Source organism: Myotis myotis, unplaced genomic scaffold (genome assembly GCF_014108235.1).
Source record: "Myotis myotis isolate mMyoMyo1 unplaced genomic scaffold, mMyoMyo1.p scaffold_m19_p_15, whole genome shotgun sequence".
NCBI classification, from domain to species: domain Eukaryota; kingdom Metazoa; phylum Chordata; class Mammalia; order Chiroptera; family Vespertilionidae; genus Myotis; species Myotis myotis.
In genome coordinates this window covers 37,764,572-37,777,346 of record NW_023416319.1, presented here as the reverse complement: position 1 = coordinate 37,777,346, position 12,775 = coordinate 37,764,572, and positions in this window count along the sequence as shown.

Genomic DNA, 12,775 nt, shown 5'->3' with positions numbered 1-12,775 from the left:
CCTCTGTATTCGGGACTTACTCGTATAAGTCCTAAAAACAGAAGTAGACATGTGTTATGCCCAATTTAGTACCTAATACCAGTAGTTGGGACTTCAAACAGAATTTTCTTGGGCAAGTTAGGTAATTAAGGAGGAATTAAAAATTCCAACGGGCCCTAACTGATTTAGCTCAGTGGACAGAGTGTCGGCCTACAGACTGAAGGGGCCCAGGTTTGATTCCGTTCAAGGGCATGTACACCCAGTAGGGGCTGTGCAGGAGGCAGCTGATTAATGTTTCTCTCCCATTGATGTTTCTAACTTTCCATCCCTCTCTGTACAAAAAATCAATAAAATATATTTTTAAATAATCCCAATGGGAGATTTCCATGTGCCCCTGCTTTCTATTTTGATTATGTTTTAGATCCATAGTGACTTGGCAAAAATTAAAATTAAAAATAATTTTATTTGATGTACTTTTATAAGCCACAATTTTGACAGACTTTGTGACATTTCTGCAGCCAATAAGTATAATTCAGGATGAAGACAGACTTAAACTTAAGACTGAGATTAAAAGTAAGCAATTGATAAGAGTCATGCTTATTGCAGCAATATCCCGAGAGCTTAAGCTGAGTGGCATTTGAAACCTTCCAGACTACCGTGCTTTGTATGGGGCATCTGCTGTGCAGAAGGCAGAGCAGGACTGAGTGAAGGCACTAGTGGGGCCCAGTACTGTAACAGCCAATTCAAAGCAGTTTTATGGCTTGGCTATGGATAAATGTTGGCAAAAGCACTTGTGGTTCTTTCTGGTCCATATTTATCCTTAAAGTTAATTTCACCAATTAACTGTCCTAACTGGTTTAGCTCAGTGGATAGAGCATTGGCCAGCAGACTGAAGGGTCCTGGGTTTGATTCCGGTCAAGGGCATGTACCTGGGTTGTGGGCTCTATCCCCAGTAGGGGGCGTGCAGAAGGCAGCTAATCAATATTTCTCTCTCATTCATGTTTCTAATTCTCTATCCCTCTCTCTTCCTCTCTGTAAAAATCAATAAAATATATTTTTAAAAAGAAAAATGAACTATTTATCCAGGAATAGAAAAAAGCTTTTTAGTACCCTCATGACTGACTTAGAAGCCCAAATACTCCTTGAGATTCTGCATGCCTTTTGTGTTTAACCGAATTAATGAGATTTTTTTTCATTGTAATCACAATTGATTTATTTCACATATGTAACACTGGTTTTGTTCTGATGTTCATTATTTGAAACAATATTTTATTCCAAGTCATGCCACTCTGTAGTTTATTAATACTTTACTCAACTGATAAACCATGTATGTTAAAGCAATAAAAAAAAAAGGATTAGTTATGCATTTGGTAATTATCTTTGGTGGTATGTGTCTTAGGTGGGGCAAAAAAAAAAGGGGGGGGGATTAATGAATTGCTCAGTAGTCTAACCATGTGCTTCCCAGTATGACTTCATCCCCAGTCCCACACTCCTTCAGTGATAGATATTACAACTCATGGCGGGTACTTTTTAAAACAACTGCATGTCCAAGTAGCATGAACCACATTGGAAAGAATTAAATTAGTTTAAATGAACATTTTGAGGGTCCAATATGGGCATTAGCTCTGACTAACAGTCATGTCTATGTATTTGAAGAATTATTATTTAGCATAGGACTTTATGAATAGTTATTGAAAATAATGAGATATCTGAGGCTAGCTGAACATACACTCCATAGTGAGCATAGCATATCATTGGCTCTACCAATGTTCCTGCATCTGACTATTGACTATTGTGAAGTTCTGAACATTCATCTGTGGCTTCCTCACCTGTACATAGGCGACCATGCTTTTTCAGTGTGAAGCCCAAGGGCACAGTCTCTGGATCCTCTTCCAAGGTTTTCTCACTGCTGCTGTCTGTTCTGAGGCATCATTTTCTCCCTTCCAGACTCCTATTGCTTCAGAACACTTATTGCTGCAGCTCAGTATGTTTCTGTATTTTCTCAAAATGCAGTCTGAAAGTATAGTCTTTATCATCTAATTCCTATGAAACACCATGCTTCCTTTCATTCTGTTCTGCCAGACACCAGCCGTGCATGTCTTTGTTCATAAAAAAGCCAGCGTGGGGTTGCCTTTCTGTGTCAGTCTCTCCCAGGCTCCAGGAGCCTGGATTTGCTCTGGCATTCTCTCCGCCCTGATCTGTTCATAGTGCTCGTCTGGGGGCGGAAGTGGAACTGAAAGCACTCTTGGCAGGAAGAGTCTGTGCCTGCCTGGAGCCTGAGCTGACGCCCTGACAGTTCCTGGGCAACACCATTAAACATCCCATCCAGGAGCTGTAACGCAGGGGAGTGCATCCAGCCACCTCGCGTCAAATACCTTGCGAGGGAAAAGCTGCTCTCCGTGGTTGACAAGTAACTCTGGCTTTCTACCCTGTCTGAATCCCTTGTTTTCAAAGAGAAGGGGTAGCTCCCTTGAGGTATGGACCCAGAGAATGGAGTTCTCTGGAAAGCAATGGGGAGTGTCAAACCCCAGGGGGAAGGCAAGGACGGGGTGTGGGTAGAATGGCTCATACCCAGGTTTATCCAGAATGGCCCTTTGTCCCTGAGGACCATGGGTGTGTTACTCTGAGCTCCACAGGGAGGTGGAAGGAATCTCCACTCCTGCCACTTTCCTGCCTCTTACCACATCCTCTAGCTCTTGGTGGTGACAGAGTGTTAGGTGTGCAGATGAAGTCCACCCTCCACGTTTATAACAGTGAAGAAAACAATTTGCTAACAGTTAATGGAGCACCACTAAGGTCAAAGCCAAGGGACAGACATGAGCTGTCCCCCTCCTTGATGACGTGAGCAGAGGACTAACAGAGAGGTGTTGTTCCTCTACATTTTACTTCAGAGGAAGCCTCGGTGACAGGGCTGGGGTTCCACTGGGTTCTGGGAGGTCTCCGCCATTCCAGTAAATGCTCAGAACATTCTCCAGGCACTGGCCTGGTTCATTGTGTGGCAGTCACTGAGGCTTACTGCTCTGAAGGCTCAATTAGGAAGGCCTGAGTGTTGTACCAGGTGCCAATGCCAGAGAAATGTTTGCGCTCCTTAGCTCCATTATACTCTATAATATTTTGAGCAATGATCATATAATATTCACTTTTGTATCTCTATCCCTAGCACAGTGGCTGGCAGAGAGGTAGCTCAACTGATATTTTTGGAAAGAATGAGCAATTTCATCAGTTGTTTGGTTTTTTTTCCAAATAAATGAATGAATGCAGAATGAATGAATGAATGAATGAATGAATGTGATTCTGGCCCTCTCCAAATTATCTAACTGGAAATTCTGAGAGTGTGGTAATTCTAAAGTGTATAGAGACAGTAACTAATGTCAGGAATAGAACTTGAAAACTCCTTACTTTTCCTGCCACGTTTTGCTAACTGTCATCAGTGGATTACATCAATGAAAGTCACTGATGAGGAAATGCAAACAAGTGTTTTCACTCATTTGTTTATGCAAAAGTCAAAAATAGTTCTTGAGGGACAGTTTTATGCAAAGTTGCAATGGGTGATATAAAGAAGTGTGAATGTTTTGGAACCAAGAGTTGAGCTTATGAAGTTAATTAAAGTGAATAGCAGGGGAAGGGAAATTGAAATGCAGCTCAAGACAATCTCACCCTGGGGGCAAGGAAACAATGCAAGTTTCAGGGGTGCTTGTGTGGAGACTCTCAGGAGGGTATGGCTTAGCAGACTGGAGAAAGATGACATTCTGGGGGAAAGACATGAGTGAAGGCACAAAGGTAGGAATGAGCAGGTCAGAGGCAGGAGGTGACTGGCTGGAGTGCAGTGTGCTGAATGGCCATGGTAGGACAGCAGCTCAGAAAGACAAGGATGGGACTGTGAGATCACAGAAGATCTCAATGTCAGGATAAGGTCTACGGCTTTACTTTGTAAATCCGGACAATACTGATATCTCCTAGGAAGCAAGTTCTCTAATACAAGCGGAGTTATCAGATGACTAATTAGTGAAATGCAGGACGCATAGGATATTCAGAGTGAGGTAAGCCATTAGCAAAAACCAGTTGTAATTATCTTGTATGACATAAACAATTGCTTCTGTGAAATTATTGGGTTAAGGATTAAAAACACATTTTTAAAATAAACTAGCAAGAATCAAACAGACAGTAATGATTGTTAACCCTAAGCAACTGATTGTATAGGAAAGATTAAGTGCCCACTACACTCCATCACATTAAGAATAACCAACTATTTAAAAAATAATCATATATTCTCTTATGAATGATGAATATTTAAATACAAATAATATTTATTGAGCATTTACTAAGTGCCTAGCTTTGTGCTAAACATGCTAGTTGCATTATTGCATTGACTACTCACTGTTGTCCAGAAGATATTCTATCTTACTTCCACTTTACAGATAAGACCATTTTAAGTAACTTAACCATGGCCATCATACCAGTGAGTGGCAGATCTGGAATTTGAGCCCAGGAAGTCTGAAATTAGTCTCTACTCTCTTTAATGGAATTATTTTTTATTTTTCACCATCTATTCATATGGAAACCTTTTAACCAAATATCTGAACATTTTCTGTTTCCTTTGTGATATGATCAGGCCTATGTCTGTTAGTATAAACATTAACCTCTTTTAGTATTCTGATCAACTTTGGTCCTAGTGACATTCTCTTACAAGAGGTAGAGAAAGTAGAGCCTTCTACCCCTAAGTCACTTAGCTCAATTTTCAAATATCTAGAGAATGAGAAAGACTAGCATAGTATTCACCCTACCTTTTCATAAAAACAAGAGACACTATAGCTCTCAGTGTTTCTCCAAATTTCCCTTTGATATACTCCTGACTACAAAGGCATTCAGAAAATATGAGACATGATCACTGAACAGCAGTCATAAGTCTTAGGTTCTACAACTTTGGATACATTTTGCATGCTGCAATTTAGTATATTCATAATAATTTTAATAAAGTATCTACACTAATAAAAGACAAAGATGCTAATTGACCATACCTTCACTACACCCAAGCCATGCCCACCAGCCAATCAGAGCGACTATATACAAATTAACCCAACCAAGATGGCGGCCGGAAACCACACAGCTGGAGCAAGCAGGAGGCTTGGTTGCCCTGGCGATGGAGGAAGCCAAGCTTCCCACCTGCCCTGGCCAGCTGTGGCCTCCACAAAAGGCAACAAAGTTTCAATTATAGAAGCTAAATAAATCCCAGATATCTGCTTCCAGCCAGCCTCCACTGGGAGCTTGGGTGGCTGGGGACAGTGGCCAGCCTGCAAATAGCCATCAGCCCCTCACCCAGGAAGGCCACACCCTCTAGGGTGAGGGTCCCTGCTGGGGGGCTTGGCCAGCCTGCAAACAGCCATCAGCTCCTCACCCAGGCTGGCCAGGCTGTTTTCAGGCTGGCCATACCCCCTTCAGGGTGGGGGTTCCTGCTGGGGTGCCTGGCCAGTCTGGGTGAGGGGCTGATGGCTGTTTGCAGGCTTGCCAAGGCCCCCAGTGGGGATCCTCACCCCATGATGGTGTGGCCATCCTAGGTGAGGGGCTGATGACTGTTTGCAGGCTGGCCACAGCCCCTTCAGGGTGGGGGTCCCCGCTGGGTTACCTGGCCAGCCTGAAAACAGCCCACAGCCCCTCACCCAGGCTGGCCAGGCACCCCAGCGGGACCCCACCCTGATCCAGGACACCCTTCAGGGCAAACCACCCAGCCCCTACCCATGCACCAGGCCTCTAATCCTATATAATAAAAGGGTGATATGCAAATTGACCCTATCAGCAGAGCAACTGGGAATCATTGGTCACTATGACACACACTGACCACCAGGGGGCAGACGCTCAATGCAGGAGCTGCCCCCTGGTAGTCACTGTGCTCCCACAGGGGGAGCTCTGCTCAGCCACAAGCCAGGCTGACGGCTGCCAGTATAGCAGTGGTGGTGGGAGCCACTCACACCTCCTCAGCAGCTCTAAGGATATCCGACTGCAGCTAGGCCTGCTCCCCGCTGGCAAGTGGACATCCCCCGAGGGCTCCCAGGCTGCCAGAGGGATGTCTGACTGCCAGCTTAGGCCCAATCTCCCGGGGAGCGGGCCTAAGCCAGAAGGTGGTCATTCCCTGAGGGGTCCCAGACTGTGAGAGGGCACAGCCTGGGCTGAGGGACCCTCCCAAGTGCACAAATTTTTGTGCACCAGGCCTCTAGTACTTTATAATAATAAAAGTGTAATATGCAAATCAACTGAATGATGGAATAGCAGAATGACTGTCTGGATGATCTTCCGGATGACCATGCTATAGCACCACTGGTGCCAGGCCAGCCAAGGCATGTGCAATGCAATTCATCAGGGGGACCCCACCATCGCCCCATGATTGCCCTGTAGAGGGAGACCAAGACTCGGCGATCAAAGGAGGGGGGCACTCCATGATCGCCTCAAAGAGGGAGGCCGAGGCCAACCTCTGCACATGATGGATCGCTGAGCCCTGGCCAGGTGGGTGGGGCCTCCCTCGGCTGGGCAATCGATCATGGAGCCCCACGATCAATTGCCCCAAAGAGGGAGGTCCCGCTGGCAGCCATCTGGCTGGTGTCGCTGCCACAGGTGGGCGGGGCCTCCCTCTGTGGGGCAGTCAATCTGGAGGCCCTGTGCTTGATCGCCCTGCAGAGAGAGGCCAAGGCCAGCTGAGTGATCATACCCTAGGCCTGTTGCCCACAGAGGGAGGCAAATGGTGGTGGGGAGGAGGCAGCGCTGCACAGATGGCAAGCAATGGCAGCAGCAGGGGTGGGGCCAGCTGCCAGGGGAAGGAAAGCCCCAATAGGCCCTGATCACCAGCCAGGCCTAGGGACCCTACCCAAAGGTTCCCAGATTGCAAGAGGGTGCAGGCTGGGCAAAGGGACACCATCCCCCATGCTTGAATTTTGTGCACCAGGCCTCTAGTTTTACTATAAAGGCAATTTCATATGTTCCTGTCAAGTAGTTATTATGGTCAAGTGGCACAATGTTTATCCTGTGTCTTCATATACCCTCTGAGACTTACTTGGATGACTTATTTCAGCAATGCAAAAGCAGCACAGATGTGGAATTCTCACTGGGTGGCAAGATGGCACCATGGCCATCTTGAGAATAAGCTCTGGCATCACCCTGCCGGTTTGCATGCTGGCTTGACCATTATTAGCACCAGCCTTCTTAGGCAAGTTGCTAAACCTCTCATTATCTCACAATCCTCATTTATAAAAATAGAGGTGATATTCTAGAGCTCAATTAACAAAATAACGATGTGTTTTATAATCAGTGCCTCTCAGATTCAATGAATTATGATATAAACCCACCACATGGAGAACTGAATGAGTTAAATCCATGGCAAGTACTTTAAATGATGTCTGGCACAAGGTAAACACTATGAAATTTAACCATTGCTATTATATATACAAATTTACAAGTTTCAAGAATGAAACACAGGAAATGGACTTCTGAAAGTCCCCTTAGAGGGGGAACAGGGAGCGAGAAATACCTGGAACAGGAGAGCATGAGTATGTCAGGGAATGACAAGGGATAGCCAATTTATATATCAATGCAGTCAACAGATATTGAAGACCTGTGGGTTGGATATTCTTCCAGGTAAAAACAATCTTTCCTCTTAAATGACTTAGAGACTAGCAGAAGAAGTAGGAGTTAATTAAATAATGTGACTAAAAGTACCAATTTGTATGCCTGATAACTCCCACAAAGGAGAAGTATACAGATGCCATGAGCCTAAAATTAGGGGCTTTGGCCTAGTTCAGTGATGGCGAACCTATGACACGTGTGTCAGAGGTGACACGCGAACTCATTTTTTTGGCTAATTTTTCTTTGTTAAATGGCATTTAAATATATAAAATAAATATCAAAAATATAAGTCTTTGTTTTACTATGGTTGCAAACCTCAAAAAATTTCTATATGTGACACAGCACCAGAGTTAAGTTAGGGTTTTTCAAAATGCTGACACGTCGAGCTCAAAAGGTTCGCCATCACTGGCCTAGTTAGAGAAATCCAGAAAGGCTTCTCTGAGGCAGCGAGGCTTAAGCTGAGATCAGAAGAATGAGTAGGAGTTTACCTGGTGAAGTGGGATGGAAAGAGAGTTGGAAGCAGAGTGCCAAGCTCCTCTGGGAGGGGGAGCCCAGCACACACACTGCTGAAGCAGATGAGAGAGTGTAGTTCAGCTGGAGGAAGGGGAAGTCAGAAGAGTGGCCAGGCACCAATTGGCCAAGGTGGGAAACACAATAAAAGAACAAGACAAATCCTGCTCTTGGAATTCCCCAAAGGCAAGCAAGGTAAGAGGCAGCCTGCCTCTCTGTGCCTCCACAAGGAAGCCCCACCATTGCTCAGAGTCGTTCTTCTACCCCATGTTGCTCCTCCCTCATGCAAGGATCTGAAACCAAGATTACTATATCCAGCAAAGCTATCATTCAAAGTATATGATGAAAAAAAGAGTTTCCCAGAACAAAAAAATAAAAGGCTAAAGGAATTTATCATCACCAAGCCAGCACTGTAAGAAATGCTAAAAGGACTGCTGTAATGAGAAGAAGGAATATACAGAGAGAGAAACAAAGACATACAGAATTAAAATGGCACTAATAAGTAATAGCCTATCAATAGTAACCTTTAATGTAAATGGATTAAATGCTCCAATCAAAAGAAATAGGTTAGCTGAATGAATACAAAAACATGACCCAATTATATGCTGTCTACAACAGACCTACCTCAAAACAAAAGACTCACACAGGATGAGAGTAAAACGATGGGAAAAAAAAATTCCAGCTCTAGTTGGTTTGGCTCAGTGGATAGAGTGTCGGCCTGTGGACTGAAGGGTCCCTGGTTTGATTCCTGTCAAGGGCACATATCCAGGTTGCAGGCTTGATCCCCAGAAGGGGGCGTGCAAGAGGCAGCCGATCAATGATTTTCTCTCATCATTGATATTTCTATCTTTCTCTCCCACTCCCTTCCTCTCTGAAATCAATAAAAATACGTTTTTTAAAAAATTCCATGCAAATGGAAACAAATGAGAAAAGCTGAGGTAGCAATATTTATATCTGAAAAAATAGACTTCAAAATGAAGGCCATCACAAGGGATATTAAAGGTCACTACATAATAATAAAGGGATCAATGCAACAAGAGGATATAACCCTGGTAAACACATATGCACCCAATAGAGAAGCAACCATACACACACACACACCTTCTAGAGAACTTTCAGGGAGAGGTGGACAACAATACAGACATAGTAGGAGACTGAAACAAAAGCCCTGGTCTTCTAACACTCCACTGACTTCACTGGATCGATCTTCCAGACAAAAACTTAACAAGGAAACAGTGACTCTAAATGACACACTGGAGCATATAGACAGACCACATGTTAGGACACAGGACACACAAAAAATGTCTCTATATGTTCAAAAAGATTGAAATCATATCAAAGCATCTTTTCAGATCACAATGGAATGAAATTAGAAATCAACTACAGTAAAAACACTCAAAAACATTCAAACACATGGAGGCTAAATAGCATTAACCAACGAATGGGTTACAATGTGATCAAGAAAGAAAGAAAAAGCTTCCTGGAAACAAATGAAAATGAACACACAACTACTGAAAATCTATGGGACAGAGTGAAAAGCAGTCCTGAGGGCCTACCTCAAAAAAAACAAGAAAAATTAATAATAAACTATTTAAACCTACAACTTAAAGACTTAGAAAGAGAATAAGAAGAGCTCAGAGTAAGTAGAAGGAAGGAAATAATAAAGATTAAAGCAAAAATAAATGACATAGAGGCTAAAAAAACACAACACACACACACACAGAAATCAATGAAAGCAAGAGCTGGTTCTTTGAAAAGATAAACAAGATTTATGAACCCTTAGCCTGACTCATCAAGAAACAAAGAGAGAAGACACAAATATATAAAACCAGAAACAAAGAGGTGAAGTAACAACTGACCCCACAGAAATACAAATGATTGTAAGAAAGTACTACGAACAACTATATGCCAACAAGCTGGACAATGTGGAGGAAATGGAAAAAATTCCTAGAAAAATACAAATCCAAAACTGAATCAGAAAACCTGAATAGGCTGATAACAACTGATGGAAAAAAAAAAAGGCAGTAATCAAAAAACTCCCAGCAAACAAAAGCCCTGGTCTGGAAGGCTTCACAGGGAAGTTTTACCAAACATTCAAAGAACAACTAACACTTATCCTCCTCAAACTATTCCAAAAATTCCAAGAGGAAGGAACACTTACAAAACACTTTTTATGAGGCCAGCATTATCTTAATACCAAAACCAGATAAAGACACTACAAAGAAAGGGAATTATAGGCCAATATCCCTGATGAACATAGATGCTAAAAACCAAAAAATAAAATAAAATAAAAATTAGCAAATAGGATCCAGCAACATATTAAAAAGATCATACACCATGACCAAGTGGGATTCATTCCAGGGATGCAAGGCTGGCACAAATGTTGATAAACATGATACATCATATAAACAAATTGAAAGACAAAAAACACATGAGCATATCGATAGACTCAGAAAAAGCATTCCACAAAATCCAACACTCATTTTTTATAAAAACTCTTAGCAAAGTGGGAATAGAGAGATCATATCTCAACATAATAAAGGTCATATATGACAAACCTACAGTCAACATCATACTCAATGGTTAAAAACTAAAACCATTCCTCCTAAGAACAGGAACAAGACTGAGATGTCAACTTTCATCACTCTTACTCAACACGGTACTGGAAGTACTAGCCACAGTGATCAAATAAGAAGAAGAAATAAAAGGTATCCTAGTTGGAAAGGAGGAAGTAAAACACAATATCATCTCATTATTCGCAGATGACATGGTATTGTATATAGAAAACCCTAAAGATTCCACAGAAAAACTAGTAGGCTTAATAAAGGAATTTGTCAATGTAGCAGAATACAAAATTAACACCCCAAAACCAATAGTATTTTTATACATCAACAATGAATTCTCAGAAAGAGAACTAAACAAAAAATCCCATTCACCATTGCAACAAAAAATTAAGATACTTAGGAATAAATTTAACCAAGGAGGTAAAAGACTTGTACTCAGGAAACTATAGGACATTGAAAAAAGAGATAGAGGAAGATATAGACAAGTGAAAGATAATAGCATGTTCATGGATTGTTGGAATTAAAATCATTACAATGTCCATACTAGCCAAAGCACTCTACAGATTCAATGCAATCCCTATTAAACTCCCAATGGCTTATTTCACAGATCTAGAGCAGATACTCCAAAAATTTATATGCAACCAAAAAAAGACCCTGAATAGCCGCAGCAATCTTGAGAAAGAAGAACAAAGATGGAGGAATCACAAGACCACATATCAAGTTATACTACAAAGCCATTGTAATCAAAACAGCTTGGTACTGGTACAAGGACAGGCCTATAGATCAATGGAACAAAACAGAGGCCCCAGAAATTGACCCAAGCCATTATGCTCAATTATATTTGACAAAGGAGGCAAGAACATATAGTGGAGACAAGATAGTCTTTTCAATAAGTGGTGTTGGGAAAATTGGACAAACACATGCAAATAAAGAAAAAAGAAAGAAAAAGAAACGAATCCATCAACTCAAAATGCATAAAAGACTTAAATGTAAATCATGAAACCTTAAAAATCCTAGAAGCTATAGGCAGCAAAATCTCAGACATTTCTCATAAAAATATGTATACAGCTACATCTCCTAGGCAAAGGAAACTAAGGAGAAAATAAATGGTACTACATCAAAATAAGAAAGCTTCTGCACAGCAAAGGAGACCATCAACAAAATGAAAAGGGAGCCCACTGAATGGGAGAACATATTTGCCAATGATACATTTGATATAGGGTTAATATACAAAATATATAAGAAACTCGCACAATTTAAAAGGAAGATAACCAATCCAATTAAAAAGTGGGCAAAGGACCTGAATAGTCATTTCTCCATAGCAGACATATAGAGTGCCAAGAGACATATGAAAAAATGCTCAAAGTCACTGATCATCAGAGAGATGCAAATTAAAATGAAAGGGGGTATCACTTCACACCTGTCAGAATGGCTACCATCAACAAATCAACAAATGACAAATGCTGGCGAGGATGTGGAGAAAAGGGAACCCTAGTACACTGCTGGTGGGAATACAGACTGGAAAACTATGGAGTTTCCTCAAAAATACAGAACCTCCATTTGACCCAGTGATCCCACTTCTAGGAATATATCCTAAGAGACTTGAAAAACCAATCAGAACAGTGCAATTTACAATAGCTAAGATCTGGAAACAGGCCAAGTGCCCATTAGCAGATGAGTGGATAAAAAAGCTGTGGTACATTTACACCATGGAACACTATGCAACAGTAAAAAAGAAAGATATCCTACTCTTTGAGACGGCATGGAGGGGGATCTGGAGTGTATTATGCTAAGCGAAATAAGAGAAAGACAAGTATCATATGCTCTCACTCATATGTTGAATCTAATGAATAAAATAGATCCACAGACAGGAAAAGCACGGAACAGACTATGGGATCAGAGGGAAGGTGGGTCAGTGGGAAGAGATCAACCAAAGAACTTGTATACATATATGCATAACCCATGGACACAGGAGACAGGGATGGGTTAGAAGGGGCCAATGGGGGGGGAAGGGGGCATACGTAATACTTTCAAATATAAAGATCGAATTAAAAACACACACACACACTGCTCTGACCGGTTTGGCTCAGTGGATAGAGTGTCGGCCTACA